This window comes from Callospermophilus lateralis, chromosome 5 (assembly GCF_048772815.1).
Source record: "Callospermophilus lateralis isolate mCalLat2 chromosome 5, mCalLat2.hap1, whole genome shotgun sequence".
NCBI classification, from domain to species: Eukaryota; Metazoa; Chordata; class Mammalia; order Rodentia; family Sciuridae; genus Callospermophilus; species Callospermophilus lateralis.
Window position 1 is genome coordinate 1,323,845 of NC_135309.1, and position 22,209 is coordinate 1,346,053.

General features: G+C 37.8%; 1 pseudogene; it reads right to left on the reverse strand.

Annotated features, from left to right (window-relative positions):
- Window positions 1–14,674: 14,674 nt before the first annotated feature.
- Window positions 14,675–21,714, reverse strand: LOC143400043 (transcription factor AP-2 gamma pseudogene; annotated as a pseudogene).
- Between the last annotated feature and the right edge of the window lie 495 nt (window positions 21,715–22,209).

Below are 22,209 nucleotides of genomic sequence, written 5' to 3' on the forward strand. Positions count from 1 at the left end.
CTGAACTCAGAGGTCCATGAAAAGAGAGAAAGAGAAAGAGAGAGAGAGAGAGAGAGAGAGAGAGAGAGAGAGAGAGAGAGACAGAGAGAGAGAGAAAGAGAGAGAGAGAGAGAGAGAGAGAGAGAGAGAGAGAGAATTTAAATATTGCTGAACCCTTTTTTGGACAGGACATTCAAATGAGGCAAGAAATCAGGTTTCATGGGATTGAATCTAGCCTCATGATGTCTGCTGTCAGCAGGTTGACTGACATTAGGGAGGCAATGCCCATCTCATAAGTTGTGGAGATTATGGCAGAGCAAACAAAAAGACCAGAGAACAGAGGGACAACATCAGTTCATTCAACTTTGTGTGCTTGATTCCCATAGTTCACACACATATGGACAATGGCTGGCTTGCCACATCTCCATATTCTCATCACTCAAGGCTAATGGGCACTCGTTTCCTGAGTGGCACCTCTTAACAGTAGTACATTGTTTTTATGTGCTTTAAAAAATGTTTCTTAAAGCTTGTTTTTCAATAAGTATATTTACTTTATTCTTTTAATAGAAAGGGCCTGCATATTCCAGTATTCCATAAAACGTAGGTGTCATGATGTGTCATGTGCTCATCTATTTACATGAGCGGGATCATGATTGTTCAGAATGAGGTAATGGGCTGGGGGGCTGGGGTTGTGACTCAATGACAGAACACTTGCCTAGAATGTGGGTTCAATCCTCAGCACCAACTACAAACAAATAAATTAAAGGTCTATCAACAACTAAAAAATATTTTTAAAAAAGAATGAGTAAATAGGTAGTTTGTGCACACCATCTGTTAACCTTTGTGTCTCCTAGTGATTAATTTCAAAACAGTGGGTGTTCTATGTGGTGTAGATGGTATCTTTAGGGAACTTAAAGCACTGATCCTAGGGCTGGAAGTATAGCTCAGTGGTACAGTACTTTCCTAGCATGCACAAGGCCCTGTACAGGCCCATAGCCCTGTAAAAAACAAATTTGGATTCTCATTTCTTGGAGAATTGAAATACAGATGCTTTTAGACACTGACTTAATTTCACAGAAACAAACCTTGAAAGGGTTTAGTCATTTTTATGCACCTGCCTACACTGAGAGAACCTGCGTTCCCTGTGCCCTGAGGAAGAGAATCCTTATGCTGAATCATCTTAACTTCACAGTCACAATTGCATCTATGACCTGAATCCCCCTTGCTGGCTGTGAAGACAGTTTTTGTGTAGGTCCTGCAGCTGATGGCCTGTGACTTCATAATGATCTGAGTTACACTGTACAACTGGTGTTCTCTCACACACAATCTCTTTATTCTTACATAGCAGGGCCCATGTGAGGATTCAGGGAATAAATGTGCATAAAGAACAGAGCATGGTCTTTGGCATTCACCATGCACTCAGCTACATTAATTTCTTTTGTTTGTTTCATAATTCTCTTTCTTTAGTTTTATGCTCTTGCTATTCTGTGATATCATAGATCTCATATGCTATTTACATTTTAATCTGAAATTTCAAACAAGATGCACAAATTTAAAATGAAAAGCAGTTTTTACTATGGCACCTTTGGAAAAATACTATTCTAAGCAATGGTATTGGCAAATATTTTGTGTAGCACACTGTTGTATCTTGCATTTATTCATGGGTAAGAGGAAATGAACATATTGTCAACACACCTCTTTTTTTAATTTTGTGAACTACCTATTTCTATCACCACAGCTCTCCTACTGCCTACAGAATAGGCTACTTGTCTATTGCCTCCTCTTCATCACCTTCAGCCTTTTCAAAGAAAGCTTGGCAGAATAAAAAAAAAACAAAAGCAGCAACAACAAAAACCTATTTATAGAAATAAAAACATGTCCACAGGGCCCCAATTGCACAGAGTAAGGTCCTAAATTCTGGGAAGCCATCTGCCACAGAAACATTTTTCCCCCTGTGTAAAGATCCAATAAGAGGATTGAGAAGTGCCTAATAATTCCCCTCCAGGTACCATAACCTAATGGAAAACAGTCAGGCTGCCTGCAGCAGGTATTGCTGCCCTCATGACAATTACAGCAAGAGGTCATACCAAGTGCTGCAATCTGCAGCAATTCCATGATTAGTCATCAGTCATCTGCAAGTTTTACTACAGGTTCCTCAGGAGTTAACTCAAAAATACTGAAAATTTTGAAGAAGATGAGAAAATGAAGAAAACAAAACTAGCCACAATCATGTGAAAAGCTCAGAACTTGCTCTGCCTTCATTAGTGGGGCGAAAGATGATTACACTGGCCAATGCCTTGGTGGCCCCTGGGAATACACTGCCCTAAAGAGTGTCAGAGTGTCAGCTTTTTCAAGAGAGGAAAATTACTCAGAGATGAAAGGTGAAAATAAGTGCATGCCTTCCTGTATTTTTTTTTTTTGTCTGTGTGTAAGTACTGGGGACTGAACCCAGGGCTTTGTGCCTGCAAAGCAAGTACTTACAAGAATGAGAGCACAGATAAATTAAAAGATTTGCCCAACTTCAGGGCATCCAGATTTCACTCAAATAATGCTATATTGGAATTGTAGCCAAGGTATGTTTTCCCCCACTGTTAACATTGTTTCTGATTGCATAGGAACCAGCTATGTTTCTTTCCTCACTTAACTGCATCTGATTTCACAGGTGTCTCATTTGGGTTTCTTGATAACCAGTGTGAGTTGGAGGGCAGAGAATAGGCAGTGTTCACAGTAAGATGCACGCAGCTGGATGCATGCTACTTGCTCACTCTCTCAGAGATCTCTGGGCTTTACACCTGAGGTTTTGCACATGACCCTGGAATTTACAAAAGTATTTACTTTAGCTTTGATTCATTAGTGAACAATTCCAGTTATCTACATGCAGGCTTTCTGGCTACCAGGGTGTAGAAAATGCAGAATCTTTTCTCTAGAGCCATCTAGGTTTGCTCTGACTCCCTTCTCCATGTTTCTTGCGATTTTCCCGAAGTCTGAGCTGGTGTGCAATCTCCCTAAAAGCGCATCCATGATTTAAAAAATCACACTCAAAAACCTAATGGTAAAACAGTTTCTAACAAAGTACATACATACTCTACAGCGGCTCTGCAAATAAGCAACTCAAAAATAAATTGAAAATAAATTTGATCAATCTGAGATGTTCATTAAATGTCAGAAATACTGAGGCAAAGAAAGTACATTTAAAACCAAACCCTTGCTAGATGGGCCACAATCATCCCTTGGGCATGTAGTAAAAGAAGGACCTACAATGGTAAATATGTATCTTCTGAAGCACAAAGGCTCCATCATTGTCAACCTCCTATTCCCCACTCAGTTCATTCTCAAAAACTTAACCATCAAAAGAATTTGTCTCCCAAGTCTCCAAGGGATGAAAGAACCTTAAATTTGACAATTACCAGCCTACAGCAAACACAGCTGGCCTACTCTCACTTACACTAATCAAGCCTTTTTACTTCGCTGACTCTGAGACCCTATACTCCCTGCTTAGTTACTTCTTTTAGTTACCTTTAAAAATTACTAACTCTGAAGGTCACTCAGTTTAGCAAAATAATATTAGTCTCCTACTAGCCTTGCTGTAGCCAGTACCTCTGACACAGGTGTTACAATGATAGCGGTTACCTAGGTTATTTTTCAGGCATGAGAAGGCTGTTTTTTTAATTTTGTTTTATTTTTTGTTTGTTTTTTAAAAAGGACTCTTCCCATGAGCCTGTTCAGATATGCAATAGGTGTCCTATTGATGTCAAAAGACCAAACCTCCACCCTCATATCATGCTAATGCTGACATTTTCTTAACACACAACCCAGGAAGAGCCATGAAGATTGATTACACCTATAAAAACCACTGATTACCTCACTTCCAATTATGCTCTAACCTTAAATACCCTGTTTCCGTATCCCATAAATGTGCCCAAACCCTATTCCCAGGAGGTCAATATGACATTTAGGCTTCCTATCTTCATGCTTGACCAACTGGTGGATAAACTCTTGCTCCTTTACAAAACTCATTTCAGTGACTGGCATGCTGTTTTGTGGGCAAAAGGAGCCTGGTTTGGGAACACATCATGAGAGGTCACCAGTAGCTTCCTGAAGATTTGTGTGTACCATAATCAGCAACAACTTTCACTGCCTTTTGGCATTTGATATGCACTTCTGTAGCTCTTTCTACATAAACAAAAATCTACAAATACTGTGTGTTACTCTGTTTTTTCATGTGCACAGTCTCCTGGACAAGTTAAAAAGGAAGAGGCCAGAGAGGCACCATGACATTTTGAAGATCTGTGTTGATCTGTTGCTTTCAGGTCTTAGCTGTTGGAAGTTCTTTAATGACAAATTCTAAAACAGTTCTGCTAACCTTTCACATTAAAAATAAAACTAGAATTGCCTAGAAAATCTATAGACAATCTGAATATATACAGTATCTAATTTATGCATTAATAAGGTATGCCACCAAGCTGATTTTATCATGTAAAATCCTCACATTTATGAGGTGTTGTTCAAAGATCTGATCAGGGTCAATGAAAGCATCTGTGTGCATCTTCCAGAGGTCCCCTGAGTTACTTCAATACATAAGATTTCAGATTGCCACACAGGAGTTCAGAAGAGTAGTATGTCCCTTTGATATTCTCATAACAATTGGGAGTCTGCCCAGCAAGCAGGAGTCCAGGTACCCCAAATCTGAGAGCTTTTTGTTACTATTCTTAAGGAAGTTAGTCACTGTTTTATTTTTTATTTTTTTCAAAAATTAAATGTAGTATACATCCATGGCAGGAAATTCAAGGGTGAGGCCCTCAGAAATAATTCCATGAGAACTAAATACTCTATTTATTGGTATGGTCTGCCAAATGATTCTGGGAAAGAAATCCCATTGATGAAAAGACATTTTCTCTAAGGATACTATGATAGATTAATTCACTGCAATTTGTAAATGTGCTGTGAGGGTCTTGGGAGAGAAGAGGCACAAGTAAATTCCCTGTCATAGGATATATATTGTTATAATACACAGGAGGTCCAAGAGGAGGTCCAATAGAGGAGGTCCAAGCTTCACAAATGGTGAATTCCACTCATAAAGGACATTCCAAGAGGGGGCATGTGTCCCCGTAGTGTGACATTTGACATTATTTCCATGGAGCAACATCATAAGAGTCAAACTTCAAGGACTATGGGGAAGAGAGGTGAGGGAGTCTCAGAAACAGTCTTATAGTCAACCCTTACTAAGGAAGGTCTCCACTAACATTCAGCAAAATGAGTTATTCCATTAGTCTGGAGCAATTTCTATGGTACAAATTAGACCTGCTGTTTAGGAATCCCATGTGCTTTGATTTAAAAAGGATCCATGTACTGTAGTGATCCCAACTGCCTCATGAAAGGTCACTAATTCATCCTCAGCCTTTGGCCAAGAATGAAGGCCCCCTTTGTTTGTAGACCTTTCCCCAGGATCCCTGAATGTGAAAAATGGAAATCTCTCATTTCCCAGAAGAGGCAATGCAGTTGTTTGTGCATGGATGGGAAGCCATGGAAAATATGGCAAGCCATGGGCAAAATACACCTTAATAGAGACAAGCATTTCATTCACAAACAGTTTAAGTAAACAAAGATATTTTGGTTATATAAAGAGCACACACTAATATTCTCAATGTACTGCAGTGTATCATGAATAATATAAGAAGCTAAACAATAAGAATAGTTATTGTGCAGAACAAAAGAAATAGAATTTGCTACCCAACTTGGTTAGAATTTGGTTGATCCCAAGAAGGCCTCCCAACACCATTTGGGAAGGTACCAAGTGAACATTGGGTACTACCAACTCTCAAATGATTGGAAATTTTTCATGAAAAAATTCTGGTCACCATGATATACTAACCACACAGATCATATACACAAAAATAATTTTGAAATAAGCTACTCTAGTTTTTATTTCTCACCTTTAGTTATTGCTGTTTTCCAGGGATCATTATACTTTTAAGTCCCAGAGAATCCAGGGAGAGTAAGAACATTTCAGAAAAGAGGAGTGTAGGATGTGATGAGTTTGGGTTGCCCAGGAGGAAGAACTAGCTAACACATGGTGGGACAGTAATCCATACTCCTTGCTCAGGGACAAAGGCCCAGATGATCAGAAAAGTCAGAGGAATATGTGTGAAGTACAGGCAGGCTTTTGCTTTGTTTCCCTGTGGAATTTAGGGATATGATCTTGAAGGGGCAAAGTGGTCATTAGCTATTACCACCCTTTTCCAAATACTAGTATTCATTCACTTTAAATGGAATTAAAACTGGTAAACCTATCATTTATAAATATTGAAAATGGAAAAAATGCATTAAATACACCTAACCTACCAAATACCACAATATGCTATAGAGTACAGGTTGTTCAACCTTAATATTAGATCACATGGCCCAAGAAATGTTCAAATACAAAATTCAAAGTAGAATTTCTACAGAACACATATCACTATCACACCATGGTAAACATGAAAAATCACATGTTGGACCATGCCAAGTCAGAGACAGTCTGCAGTTCCTGGTTTTACACTCCCTGGCAATGTAAAGCTTTTATTTTCCATGCCCTTTGTGGTTTCATAGGGCAAAGTGATTAGTTGTTGCAGCTGAGCTGATAGGTCAGTTCTGAGACAAACCTGCCAGGACAAAACACATCAATATTTTTTCCACTCGTTCAGAGTAATCCAGAATTCCCATCAAAAGGTCATCAAAAGAAGGCAAAGAAGTAAACTGAGTCTAAAGGAATCTAAACAGAAGATAAACATGACAGGGGCAAAGTAAACATAATCCAGGCCTTCACTTTCTGCTCAGGTCACAAATGAGACTCACAGACTTCTGGGAGGCCACACCATCAGCAAGAAGCCAAATGACATGGGACACATTCAGCAGAGGATGAAGACTGCTCCCTGGAAACACTTAGATAGTCCACCACAGGCTCCAGGAGAAGATGTAACAAGTCTTCAGGGTTAAGGCCAGGCAAAATCCCTCAGCACCAGGAAGAGCCAAGGACCAGCATGAGAAGTTGACACACACCATGATGTCTCCTTCTATCATGCAGTTCCCCAAGGGCAGGAGACTGTCCTGGGCATCCAAATACCATATTGGAAGGAAGGAACAACACGAATAAATCTAAGCATTCCTGGAAATTGTTCAACCATCCAAAACAGGCAACTGAGTCCAGCAGAGCCCAGATCCTGAGGGTAATTCTATAATTCGATGTAGTTGGAGACAAAGTCACAACTCTCTGAAGGCTGCTGACTACAACAAACCTGGCAGATTTATTCTGTTTGTCTCATCTGATAACTTCAACTCTATGGAGAATATGGAAGCTCTTAAACTAGAGGAGGAGCAGGAAAGAACCAGAGCAGATGAATGTTTACCTTCCATATAATGACTCCAGGGCAGATTCTGTCCAAACCTTGTTGTTTCAAGGTGCTTCCCCATGCTACCATTTTGAAGTCTGTAAAAGCTGACTAAATAAATCTCTGTAGCTGCCAAGATAGGATTGTGTGCTAGCACATGGACATATTGAAAACACAAAATTTTATCTTTGGCCTGTCCACAGCACTTCACACCCATAGTGCATCTTGCAGGGCTTAAATTTTTTTTTCTCTCAGGACAAAAATAATAGTAGCTTAAAAACAGAAAATTTCTTGGCCCTTATAGGTCTAAAATTTTTAGAAAAAAATAAACCAAATTTAATATCTGATGTGCAAAGGCAAAATCATCCCTGTATTTCATTCACCTTTATAGAAATCTAGTTTGCAAGTCCCTTTGCTGTGATTTGAATTGACCTACATAATGGAACACAGACAAATTCCATTAGGCATATGCCTGTGCATAATGATGAAAATACAAAAACAAAACATAGCAAAAAAAAGAAAAGAAAAGAAAAGAAAAACCTAGGTTCTATGGAAAAAAAAATAAGGTAAAATTCACATTGAATATTTAGTAATATTTTGATTTGTATCAGAGATTGACATATTTTCAGATATTTTAAATAATCATTTACTCTTTCAAGTTTTTAAAAAAACATTTCTTGGATTAAAAACCAATAATTTTTATATCATATGCTATTTGAAAAATTTCAGAATTCAAATAGTTAATCCTCATGTTGAAAGAATATTTTTAGGATCTTATGGACAAATTTAAATATTTTCCCTTATCTAATCATTTTATTTTCTTATTTATTTTCCTGATACCCATAACATAAATGTATATACTATGGACTCTATTGAAGTGAGAAATAAGTATCTTATTTTTAACAAGAGTTTCTAAAATGCTCAGCAATGACTAGTACTGGAAGTATTAGGCAAATATTTTCCTGGCTCCACCAACAGATGAGGTAAAAATGTTCAAATACAAAATTCAAAGTACAGTTTCCACAGAATGCATATCACAGATTAGCTCATGATAACTCACAATGGGGTAGAGGGAGAATAGAAGTACTTCAGATTAGATAAAGGGGAATGAAGGAAGATAAGTGCAGTCCACGTTCGTTCTATGGAAACATATTCAATGGCATTGGTAAGGCTAAGAATTACAAGGAAAAAAGAAACAATCAAATCAGTTCCATTTTTCTCCATGTACTTTTTTTATGCAAAAAAATTGATACTTCATTCTCACTGCCACTTTTGATACAGTTGCAATAAAAGCAGTTTACAATTTCCACTGTCTCCAATGGGATCACTCATGTAGGTGGACACTTTCAGCTTTAGAGCTCACAAATTCAGCATCTGAGTTATGAACAAAGCAATCCTTTCCTGGAAAGGAGCATTCATGCAAGCACTTCGGGAAGTTGAAAAAAAAACTGATATAATTTTCTAGTCAATTTCAACCACCTCTGCCAAGACCATGGCTCTGGTCTCGAGGTCTGCACCTATAGCCCCCATTACTGACGAATGAGAAGGTGCCAATGAGGCTGGAAGAAAGAAGCATCTGAATGCTATGAGTCAGCTTTATATATGGTCCCTAGAATCCATAAACAAGCAAAATGTGGAGTGAAAGCTCACATGAAGATAGTTTTTTGGGTGTTGTTTTATTTATTTATTTTTTTTATTTTTTAACATTTAACTTGATAAATGTGGAGTACAAAGATTCTTAAGAAAGTTTTTGAAAAGAAAAAAGTGAAAATTAACATTATAGCATGTTCTTATTTAGAAGGCATATTCAGCAATCTGCTTTTATATGAGACATACTAACTCTCAATTTTAGAAAATACAAATTTAAATTTGATGGCAACAAAGTAAACAGTCAAATCTAATTTTGTTAGAAATTTCACCTGTATCAATTGCACAGAAGATGGAAGAAGACCCTCATCATTATACAAAATGCATGTATGTGAGAGGGGGGGAAGAGAAATGTGTCACATTTGATTGGGTAGAGAGAGGTGATGGGAGGGAAGGAGAGAGGAAGGGGGGAAAGGAAGGGCAGCAGAATAAAACAGACACTAGTGTTGCTGTATGTATATACATGGCCATATAACCAATGTGATTCTGCAACCTGTACAGTTGGAAAAATGAGAAATTATACCCCATTTGATTCAAATATATGATATGTCAAGACCATTGTATTGTAATGAGCAACTAATAAAAAATTAATAGATAATTTTAAAAATTGCAAGAATATGATTATTGTTGGACCATGTCCATCCAAATACATCTCAGTAACAATGCCTTAGATATGAATTTCTGGTCAAAAGCTAAAATTGAGAGTTCTTCTTTTATGGAGAATTCAAATAAGTAAACTTATAACCCCTAATTAAAGAGGAAAATATTTTGGAGCAAAAAGATGGCCATATTCAAGACTTTAAATTTTAACTGATATTTAATTGTAAATTAAACATATCCTGAAAGTAAACAACAATAAACTGTCTCTTAAAAAATGAATTTTACCTGTATCTAATGACATGAATTTTTTTTAATTGGGAATAAGTTTTACTTCTTAAAATCTATCAATTTTGGAGCTGGGGTTGTGGCTCAGTGGTACAGTGCTTGCCCCACATGTGTGATACACTGGGTTCAATCCTCAGCACCACATAAAAATAAATAAGCAAAATGAAAGTATTTTAAAAATCTATCAATTTAAAAAAAATTAGTGGAGACATTGTGAGATATTAACTTTTAAACAGTTTATGTTTCTTGAAATAAAAAGGTAAGGCATATCATGTCAGGGCCACTCTATTAAATATATACCTGGAACTTACCCTCAGGCTTTAAATGGCAATTCCAGAAGAATTACCACAAGCAGAGCTTTTTAAAATAAACTCTTAAAATGCATTATATATACACAATGGAATATTACTCAGCCATAAAGAGAAATGAAATTATGGCATTAGCCATTATATGGATGGAACTAGAGACTATCATGCTAAGTGAAATAAGACAATCTCCACCCAAAAAAGGCCAAATATTCTCTCTGATATGTGTATGCTAACTCACATTGGGGTAGGGGGTGAATAGAAGTACTTTGGATTAGATAAAGGGGAATTAAGAGAAGGAAGAGGGACTGGAAATAGAGAAGATAGTAGAATGAATCTGACATCACTTTACTATGTTCAAAGATGTACAAGACCAATGTAATTCCACATTATGTACAACCAAAAGAATGGGAAGTTTCAATCTATTTTTATATGTTAAAATATATTCTATTGTCATGTATAAATAAAAAATAAATGAACTCTAAGAGCATTTAATTCTATGTTGAATGATAATACAAATCCATTCCTATCACTACAATAAGTTTCTCTTGTAGTAAGAAACTCAAAAAAAAAATCACTGACTCTAATATGGCCAAAAGATGACTTGCAATGATGCTCAGCCCCTTTGAAACTGCCTCTCTTTCTTTGGTCACTTCAAACACCTTAACCTGCCCAGACTTCTCTACTCAGCCTTCCCAGTAGAGTTCATGAGACAACTTTCCTTTATTTGTCACAAAAGTGTTGCTAAGAAATACTTTATTACTTTTCATAAGTCAATAGAAAACAACAGAAATACAGAAATAAATAAAATGCATGAGTATAAAAGGAAAAATCATACACATAAAACAGATAACACATAAATAATCATTCAGAAGAAGTACTGATGCATTAAGCTTTGTAAATCACATTTCAGGAATGAGCATGAAGTTTGGTAGCAATATCAAGGAATATTTACTGAAACACATATTACATGCAATCAGAGTTGCAACCATAAACACTAAACCTAATCAGCTGAATGTTAGTCTCTTAACATTAACTTAAATATGCAGTGAAAGTAATCTAAATATACATGGTGAATTTAGTACTACCATTTGTAATTTTGGAATGACTGCTTATCATATTCTGAGGTGTTAACTTTATAAAATTATATGTAATGGAAATAAGTAGATTTGAAACTAGAAGACTTTTTCCTCTATATGTTTATAAATTCCAAAGTACTATAGCAGGGAAGCCTGAATCTTAACAGGTTTGTGTCTCTGCAGATCAAAAACACATTATGCAAGCCCATTGGGCTTCTTTAAAATAATTTAATTGACCCTTCAGTAAATGAATGGAAAAAAAACGTGACATATATACACAATGGAATATTACTCAACAACAAGAGAATAAAATCATAGCATTTGCAAGTAAATGAATGGTGTTGGAGAAGATAATTCAAAGTGTAGTTAGCCAATCCCCCCCAAACAAATGCCAAATATTTTCTCTAAAATAAGGAGGCTGATTTATAGTGAGGTAGGGAGGGGAGCATGGGAGGAATAGACAAACCCTAGATAGGACAGTGGGGTAGGAGGAGAAGGGAGGGGGCAAGAGGTTAGCAAGGATGGTGGAATGAGATGGACATCATTATCCAAAGTACATTTATGAAGACACAAACTAGTGTGAACATACTTTATATACAACCTGAGATATGAAAAAAATGTGCTGTGTATGTGCAATAAGAATAGTAATGCTTTCTGCTATTACTTATTTAAAATAAAATTTAAAAAATTTAAAAAATAAAATAAAAAATTGAGTGTTTACTTAGTTATTATAATCTTTGCAAACCATTTTCTGGGTTTTTCTCTTGTATCAACTCTTTCCTATCATTGTATCTGATAACTAGGCACCATGCTTGATTTTAAAGAGATAAAGAAACTCAAGCTACACTTAAACCCATATCTTTGAAATATTACATAAAGGGAGCAAATACTCAACTGCAGGTTACATCACCAATACTTACAAGGATGTGCTTAGAAGGGGCAGTACTCATTTTAAATTGTACTTCCTGAATGAATTAGCTCACCTTTCACAGAAAAAGCAGTCTACTTCTTTAGAATTTTATAGAGAAATTTATTTTTTATTTTATTTATTTAATTGTTTGAACTACTATTTTTGCAACAGAAAAAGTAATTTACTCAATGACACTGGAGTCCTAAGATGGAAAGATACATCTCCAAAAAGCAAGTCCACAGCTTCTTTTATACTACCTGGGAAGGAAATCCCTACTATCAGCACAGCCTTCCCCTGCCTTTCTCTCATATGATGTCCCACGACAGTGCTCATTGCCCATCAGGCAGCCCTGGACTCTTTCTATCACAGATATACTGTGTGGTGGCCTGCTGACTAATCCCAGTGACTCTGACATTGGCTCTTTTACTTATTGATATATTTTAGTTTTTCATGATCAGCTCACTGGAATAGTAACCTTTTCATAGTCTATTGTCATACTAAAAAGATTTGGTATAACTGGAAATAATGAATAGCTCCAATAATTACATTCTGACTTAATTTCCTTTATGAGTATTTACTGGGCAACCAATAAGGAAGAAATTTATCCAAAGAAAATTTTAAAAAATTAAAATAAAAAGAAAGATAACATGAAAAGTCCAATTTCTTCAATTTTATTAAAATGAAAATAATTAATTTTTGAGCTACAGGAACAGAAATAAAGATGCAAGCTCTCTCTGAGGAAGGACCAGAGAGAACAGCTGACTCATCATCTCTCTGATTTAGATGTGCAAAGCCAAGGCCATGGCTACTGGCCATCTCTGAAGAGCTGCTGAAGGACACCCAGAGCAAGGAAGAGGCCAGAAGAGCATCACAGATGTCTTCAGAGAAAATCAACATATGAACGTTAGCACACTGGGAGAAGCTCTCCTTTCTCCTCTTTCTTCCTTCTCTCCTTTCTTTTTTAGTTAAGAGTTTAGAATTTGCACAATCTTGCTCATAAGTATATTAGTCTATGCCTGACAACAGACTAATAAGGAAAATAAAAGCCCTAATTTTCAGTCTTTGTCATTATCCTATTATTACTATTCCCATCACGGCCAAGTCAAAGCCTTCAGTGTGATGTAACTGGAAGGCATGCAATCACTCACCATGGAACACTTCTATCTCACAGACACAGATGACACATAAACAGCCTGAAGTGCAGGGATCATAGCAAGACACCACAAAAAAGAAAAAGAGGTGAGTTTTGATAATTGATTACCAGTATTTTTAATATGATTGGCTTAGTTTCACATATCCATAATTTAATTTTACTTTTTCATTTTTTATTTTTCCACAGATTCCATCAAGAATACTTTTATTATACAGGTATCATATGCACACTTTGCTTTGAGGAATATTTACATGCAGGAAGTTCAATTCTAAACCTCCATTTCATCCATATCAAATATAACACACATTCACCTTACAGTGAATGAGCCTCACAGGAACAAGATGTGAAGTTACTGCTTTCTGAACAGAGAGCCCCAATTAAACAGAATCTTCCAAACTAAGAAAAAATCTCTGTATCCTCTTAATTATTCATATCCCGTGTACAGATTAATAAAATTGAAATACATGTTATGAAATATCCCACCACCATTAAAAGTTAATATTAAAATCGAATCCTATTTCTCAAAAATTTGTAAGAAGTGCTCCAGTATTTACAAATCTCATTAAACTATGCATACATAAAGTCTGTACACTCAGCACACTGTTTCTCAAAATACAGAGCCTCCACAGGGGCTTGAGGTGTGACAGGCAGCAGCAGACACTTAGTGCCCACCCTTTTCATGTTTACTTGAAAAATCAAGATCTGAAATAAATATGCAATCAAAACTTTCAGTTCCTTATAGGAACGTCTCATTCCAAAAGTCACCCATTTAAAGAGTTAATTTTCAAAGTTAAAAAAAAAAAGAGACAAAAGAAAAATGAAATTTCAGCAGGAATTGTTTCTACAAGTTTCCTACACTAGACGACCCCTCTGTGCACTGGGTTTGCATCAACGTAGCACCTGCTCACTGGCAGGAGAGCACATGGTACCTTTGCCTCCTCTTGGAGGGCATCATCACCGAAGTAGGTAGACAGTCTGAATATCATCAATCTGAACTTTCAACAGCTAGGCACATGACTTCTTGTCTGCCCCAGGGAACTTATGAGAAGGTTCTAAAACTCTGTAGCATCAATTTCAGAGGAAGGAGAGATTGGGTTCCAAAAAATAAATGCTGAACAAGTAAAAACAAAACAAAAACCAGTACTTGTCACCTTGGGATCATGTGTTCAAGGACAGACACTGCAGTGCTAGAGAAGCTGCAGGGATCCTGGAGGGCAGGTCAAGATCCTGCATGCCTCAAGTGACAGAGGACTTTGGAAACTCCTCCCCCAGCAAGAGTGCCTCCAATCTGTCCCAGTGGAGACAAATTCCTCTGTCCTTTCCCTTCCCACCCTGTGCTTACCCCCATTTTACTTCCTGTGCTTCTCCATTTTCTCCAGGGTCTTGTTAGAATCTGCTGGACTCTGGTCTCCGGCGTTCATATAGGATTTGTCTATGACAATTGGGGCTTCTTTGATGTAGTTCTGCACCCCAGACACAGGGGTGCAGATGACCTGGCTGCCGAACCCATGGGTAATCAGGCAAAAATGAGACAAGTGCTTGTGTTGTAGGTTTCTAAGACCAGGGAGGGCCTGTTGTTGCCATTGGGTGTTCGATCTTAATTGAGGGGGTCAGTGAATTCTTTACACATTTGCTGAGACAACCACAGCATTATTCTTCCTTGTTACCATCTTGGTTTACCCTCCTAGGTGAGGCCTGGTTAAATAATTGGCCACTGACTTACTAGGAAACTCCAGTTCACAGCCATATGCAAAGTACCAAGCTAAGTGAACAGTTTTTTCTTGCACCAAGGATGTCAGGAGGGTCTCAAGAGCAGCTTTTTGTCTTCCAGATGGAAGATCTAGCCCAGTCTTGTCCAACTTTTCCCACAACAATCAGCCATTTTTGGACTTTGCTTTCCTGAGAACACCTCCCAGCAGCGAGGCATTTAAGCATTCAGAAGGTGACAATCGCCTCTGCACTTCAGTCACAGTCACTTATATTTGGACATGGAGCTGAAGACAGACATTCTTCCTAGAATGGAGCAGAAGACTTCATGGGATTCATCAGGGCTACCACTAGATCCTTCTGACAGGGGAGACTCAGGGGGTTCTTAGCCATGGAATAATGGGACTTTTGCAGATTACAGACTGATCAGGCCCAAGCAGGTGTGGGTTGACGATCTGCACCTCTTCCATCTGGTGATCCATGTTGTGGAGCCCCAGGTATTTTTCCAGGCCTGCAGCGTCCAGGGCATGCCATGTGGTAACAGTAGGTCTGAGCAGCTGTAAGCATCCCCGAGGGCGCCCACAGCACCTCCCTCTATCCTAGAGAGTTGGGGAAGCAGGCCAGCCAGGCACCCTAGGTGCAAAGGCAGGGCGGCCCCCTCCTGGCTCTGGCAGCCAGACCAGGACTGTTGCTGGCTGCTGGTGGACACAGGCTGGTGCAGGGGGCTAATGCCTGCAGCATAGGCTTCACTCAGATGTGAGTAGGGATCCACCGACTGAGTGTAAGCCTACTGCTGGTGGGGCACTGGAAAGTAGGGTAGTGGCTGGTATTCAGGGACTCTAGTGTGGGACAGCATCCAGGTGGATATGTAAAGATGCTGCCCTGCGGTTAGGTGGGAGATGCAGGAGTGGGGGCGGGGATGAGTCCTCAAAGCCCTGAGAGAAGATCTGGGCGCTGGATTCCCAGGGTCTTCAGAAGAAACATCTCAGGACATCTGGTCCCAAGCCAGATAAGTTCAAGCCTGTGCTCCAGAGGTAAGTTAGCTTGCAGCAAACACCATCCAAAACATGCTCGCTCATCAGCCGCAAATGTTGGAGTTATAATTTAATTTTAAATAATGACTATATTTTAACACTGATTTGTAAAACTCATGAAAAGTAAATGGTTGGCTCTTGCTAGCTGCTGAAAATTGGTACTAGCACATGACTCAATGGGGACATATTAGAAGGATTTTCTTTAAAATCAGGAAGACGACTCACTGATATCACTGCTTCTGTTATCATTGTACCAAAAGTCCTATCAGTAAAGAGAAGAAAATTTAAAAATGAAGACCATATAAACTGGAAAGAAGAAAAAGCAACTGTTAGAACTTCCAGATGATGTGACTGCATAGATAGAAAATTAAAAAAATAAAATGATCGCTTAGCTATTAGCTCAATATTCAAAAACTAATGCTATATGGGAACACTAGCTATACTTACAAAACAAGAGAGAATATCAAATGGTAAAAAAAATATGCTGGCTTCTAAGAGTTCATCCTACAAAATGATGCAAGTGTTTATGGGGATCATTATAAAAACTGTGTTGGGTAATGGGGGTGGACTACCTAAATGCAGTCTGCAAGAACCACAAGCAGGAAGACTCCATATTTTTAAGGTATCCTCTTCCCTATCTTGAGTTCACTAGAAGCCCAATTGAAAGCCTAGGAAGTTGTTCATGAGACTTGAAGGAGTGCCCCACATGGCTCAGGGTTCTTAATCCAGGGGAATGAAGGGAAGGGGCTATGCAAACATGAGTAAAAGACAATTATATCTTTGTTTTCACTAATCTCTAACTAAACTCAACATTTACTTCAATGACAGAAGTAGACAGGCCACATAGGTTCAGCATGCCCTGTGCATTTGTTATCAATATAAATTACAGATGTTTTTGGTGATAACTGCATGGTTGGAAAAGTTTGTGTCTCTCATCTCTTCAAAGTAATAGTAGTTATTAAGTTCACCACCAGATTTTGTTCTTTTACATGCTAATTAATAGCCAAGGATGCCTATCATATTAACATTTCTAGTATTCTCATTACTGCACTTTAATAATAGCTTTATTCTGTAATCCCAGTTGCAAATGTTCTGCATCTTCTAGCATTACTCTGAGAAGGTGCTCGTTGGCTTCAGCAAACTGCAGAATTGATTTGTTCTTGGTGCAAACACACACACACACACACACACACAAAAAAAAAAAAAAAAAGTTTAAGAAGCCCCAAAGTGGTTGGGGTGTTACTGGAACATTATATTTCTGGAGTATTATAAGCATTTTAATAAATGCTTTTTGGGCTTTGCTACCTGGAGTGTTAACGTGGCAATTTCTCCAATGCCACCAATTTAGCAGTCCAGTCAGAGTCATTCATATTTTATGCAAAGGGGATTCCCCATTGGTGGGGGGCAAGTGAGAATTAGCCCATGAACTACTTAACATAAGGGCCTGCTCCCTTTCCCAGTTTCAAATGTTCTTGCATCTACTAGCATTACTCTGAGAAGCAGGTGGGGGTGGGGATGAGTCCCAGCAGGCCTTCATTTATGAGTGTCCACTGATCATCATGGCCCACCTCTGCACACATTTTTTTTCTAACCACTATGGTGTCTCCCTCCTCCTGTCCCAAACACAAACCTTAGCTTGCTGAGGACCAAGCACAGATTCATTTATGAGTGTCCACTGACCATCATGACCCGTGGCTCTCCCTGTAGTCACCTCTGCACACATTTTTTTTCTCACCACTATGGTGTCTCCCTCCCCGCCCTCCCCCCAAAATAAACCTTAGCTTGCTGAGGACCAAGCACAGATTTTAGAAGCAGAGCAATCAGGGAGCATGAACAAGTTGACTAATCTTGGGATGTTCCTCTGCCTCAGCCTTTTCACCTATACAGTGGAGATCACACAACCAAAAGGATTGCTGCTAGGATGAAAAGCATTTGTGTTATTTTCTTATGGTGAAACAAGTTATCACATATTAAGACCCTACAAATAATCCTGTGAGGACAGTTTTCTCAGGTAATGAGTATTTATAATTTCTGTAACCTCCACATCCAATTTGAAATACAACGGTAGGAGAGAGGTATTCACAGTGCCAAACAACACATTCATTCATAAACCAAAGCTTATTAATAAAAAGAAAAAGAAAAAAAAATTGGTCACAGTAGTGCATGCCAGCAGCTCAGCAGGCTGAGGCAGGAGGATTATGGGTTCAATGTCAGCTTTAGCAACTTAGCAAGATCTTAACCCTCTTATCAAGACCCAGTCTCTAAATTTAAAAAAAAATGTTAAAAAGGGCTGGGGATGTGGTTCACTTAACCACAGTGCCCCTGGTTCAATTCATGGTATCAATAATAATAACAACAATAATAGTAATATTGTAATATCTTTATTTATTTATTTATTTTTATGTGGTGCTGAGGATTGAACTCAGGGCCTCACATGTGTCAGGTGAGCACTCTACCACTGAGCCACAACATCAGTGCCAATAATAATATTTTTAAAAAGAAAAAAGAAGTAACAACTTTTATAGTATAATCTTTTCTTGGGAAGAACAATCTGATACTTTTAAAAACATGATCATTTTCTTTACAAACCTTACTGGAAGGCCTTAACATCAGCTATTTTAATTGATTCCTGAGGTCACTGTGAAATTCTGTGATCAAAACAAGATGCCCTGCTTCCTCTGACCTACTCAGACAACTGAACTTAAGGTTGCTAATGTGAATTTCCAGGGACACCAAATAAAACACAGACACATGCTCTACATTTAAACAAGCTTCAGGATGGCTCCACCACTCTCAGCCTCAAGCTCCCCAAATGGGAGAGCAAGGGAAAGTCAGGAGAGGCTGGCCAGAGAGAGGGAGCATGTTTGGAAGTGGGCTTTTATTGGGAGGACCGGCATTCTTAGAAAGTCCATTCCAAAAAAAGGTCAGGAAGGGCAGGGTTACAAAGGACAAGTGAGTGTAATTCTACCCAAGAGGCTGCAGGATGACATTTCTATGTCTGAAGACACATCCTCAACTTCCGGGACCAGGGCAATATCCAGGTCACTACTAGATGTATTGATGGTCAAATCCTCCAAATCCTCTCTCCTCAGAAATGGAAAAAAAAATCATTCAGAGTAACCTCCCACAGTGCCCACCTCCTGTGAGGACCTGGGACAGGAGCATCTCTCTACCTATGCACTGGGACAGTGCATTTCCTGCACTTCTGCATCTTTTAGCTAATTGACATACACACAAGGTGAAGTCTCAAATACCCTCAGAAATCTTCACTCCTTGCTGTTTTCAATATGAACTGTTCTTTCTTTTATACTATGATGCCTGAAGAAAAATTTGGTAGGTTCAGATGTCATTTTGATTCTCTGACATCATTATAAAATATGCATTTTCCTTAACTGAATATTATTCTTATAAATAATCTGATAAATAATATGTCTATAAGAAAGAGATAAATCTTTAAATGCTTCAAAGGTACAAAAATTATTCAAAGAAATTTTTAATAGGTGAGAGTTTAGAACAATTGTGAAGAACTATAACTTAGGAGAAAACAAGCTGAGGACAAAAAGGAAGCTTATAATAATGAACATAAGAGAAAAGAAAATACTGTAGTTAGGCCAAAGCAAATTTATTTTTCTGCATAATAGTCAGTCATATACATGAGAATGATTCTGCAAAGTTATCTCAACTTTTGAGTGCATTTATTCCTTCATAGGTATGACATACTCAAGGTTGTATTTCTAAAAGAAGCTGAAAAATTGGGCTGGGGGCATAGGTCAGTGCAGAGTGGTTATCCAGCATGAGTAATATGATGGGTTCCATCTCTAGAACCACAAAAGAAAAAATTTTAGTTGTGATGTGTTTTATAGAAAAACTAAAGACATCACAAATGTACACAATTGACTCTGATTCAGATCAGATTGCTAGGGATATCCTCCTAGGCAGTCTGATGCAACAAATTCATATTTATGAAACACTTAAACCATATCAAAAAGCCACTTTAATCAATAGCCTGTTGTTTGTCATGCCATAATAACAACCTTAGACTGAGATAATAAAATAATATTTCAGCTTCTAATTTTAAAACTTAAGACACACTCATTCTTATGATTTGGATATGAGCTACCCCAAAAAAAGTCATATAGAATAAAGGAATGTTCACAAGTGAAATGATTAATTATGAGAGTCATAACCTAATTGGTAGATTAATCTATTTGAAAGACTAATGATTTAAATAGATTACTGAGTGGTAACTATCAGCAGGTGAGGCACCACGGAAATAAACAGGTCACTGGAGCAAGCCCTTGGGAATTATATTTTTGACCTGGCTGCTGGATGTCTGTCTGCTACCCCTCTAATGTGAGGTAAACAAATTTTCTCTGCCACACCCTTCTGTCATGGCAATGTCCTGCTTCACCTGAGGCCTACAGCAATGAATGAATGAGGCTGACTCTTGAACTCTGAAACTTTGAGCCCAAAATAAACTTTTTTCCTTCTAAGTTGTTCTTGTCAGGTCTTTTGGTCACAACAACACAAAGCTGACTAGTATACACACATACAAAATTATATATATTTATTTTTCCCCAGGTGAATTTAGAAATCTGGAACCTCTTACAGTTGGGTAAAATATAACTAACTCACTCCTCCCAATCTAAATGAACACTATGACAGTTTTCTAGGCTTTTTACCTCTTTCTAAAACTATTTAATCTATTCTTCCCCTCAAATGAAAAACAACTTTACACTTCTTTGGTTAACTACAGTCCCTTGGTAATACATTTGCTCTTACTTTGCTCATTACTTTCCAAATTCTATGCAAACACAATTGTATATAAATGATGTCTATTGGGGATGAATTATCTTCTAAGCTAGACTAAATATTCTTCAAAAGAGAATATGTATTTCATTCCTCAACACATCATAATGGAACCTATACCCTAGACTGTAAAAGAGAATGTATATAAACTCCCCTGGAGGTGGACTTTGACCGTACTTGGTCCTTACACATTAACTGCTGGAATGTCAGGAGGTTCCAATGCTTAAGAACCACAGACACACATTGACTCTCCTCTGACTCTGGACTTGGGCCAATATCTGGATTCAAAGAACCTATAAATATCTGGGAGAATTTCTCTGTTTATAAGAGTGATGTCTGGAACTTTTCTTTGGATCCAGGAACCCCTGTTCCTAGTGCCTAGTAACACATTAAAGCCTCTAAGAATTTGTGAATATCAGGGTCCACCTACTCACCCTTCCCAAGTTTGTACTCACTCTTCCCAGGTTGCACTCACCCCTCATACCTGGCCCTTAATCCATCATCATGAAGATTTCCATAGTGTCTTTGCTAGATTATACCTAGTTATGAACTTTACCAAGTTTACTGGAGTACTAGACCATTTTTAACCCCCAAATATACATAGTAGAAAGAATGCAGATACCCCTTAAAAATCACAGTGCATTCCAAGCTCAGAAACTTTGCATGCAGAATCTTTGAATGCCTAATTCCCAAACCTCACCTCATCCCCATCTACCTGTTCCCTCATTTGCTTCTAAACATGTCAGCAATGGTTCCAATTTTTCACTTTCAGCAACCACTCTACCTGGATATATGTCTGTCACCATTTTGCATACCATGAGCTTCAACAGCTCTGCCATACTGCTTAATTCCATGACCCTCAAAGCCCAGCCCCAAAAAATATGAAAATAGGCAAAGAGAACAGGGGTTATTTGGTATCTTTTCTGCTTTCTGTTAAAAAGAACATGGATATATCTTTGATAGAACAAAGAAAAGGCACACTGCCTAAATTATTTATTTTACACATACAAAGGGTTTATTTCTAGCTAGTAGCAGCATCCTAATTTAAGCTCTTTTGTTTCTACTTCTGCACTCCTGTTTCCTATTAAAATAATATATTCATGAATTATTTCATAGGTTTGCCTTATACCCATTACATTAACCCACAGATGTGTCATGAATCACTATGTTACCTGTGAAATTATTCCTCACTGTTTGAAAATTTACTTGTAAATGTAAATCTAGTGGTAACATTTCAAGAACAATTTCCATTCAGTTTAGAGTTGCAATAAAGTTAATAAGTACCCATCAATTAAAACTATTATTAAGCTCCTTTTTGTATAAATGAAAACAAT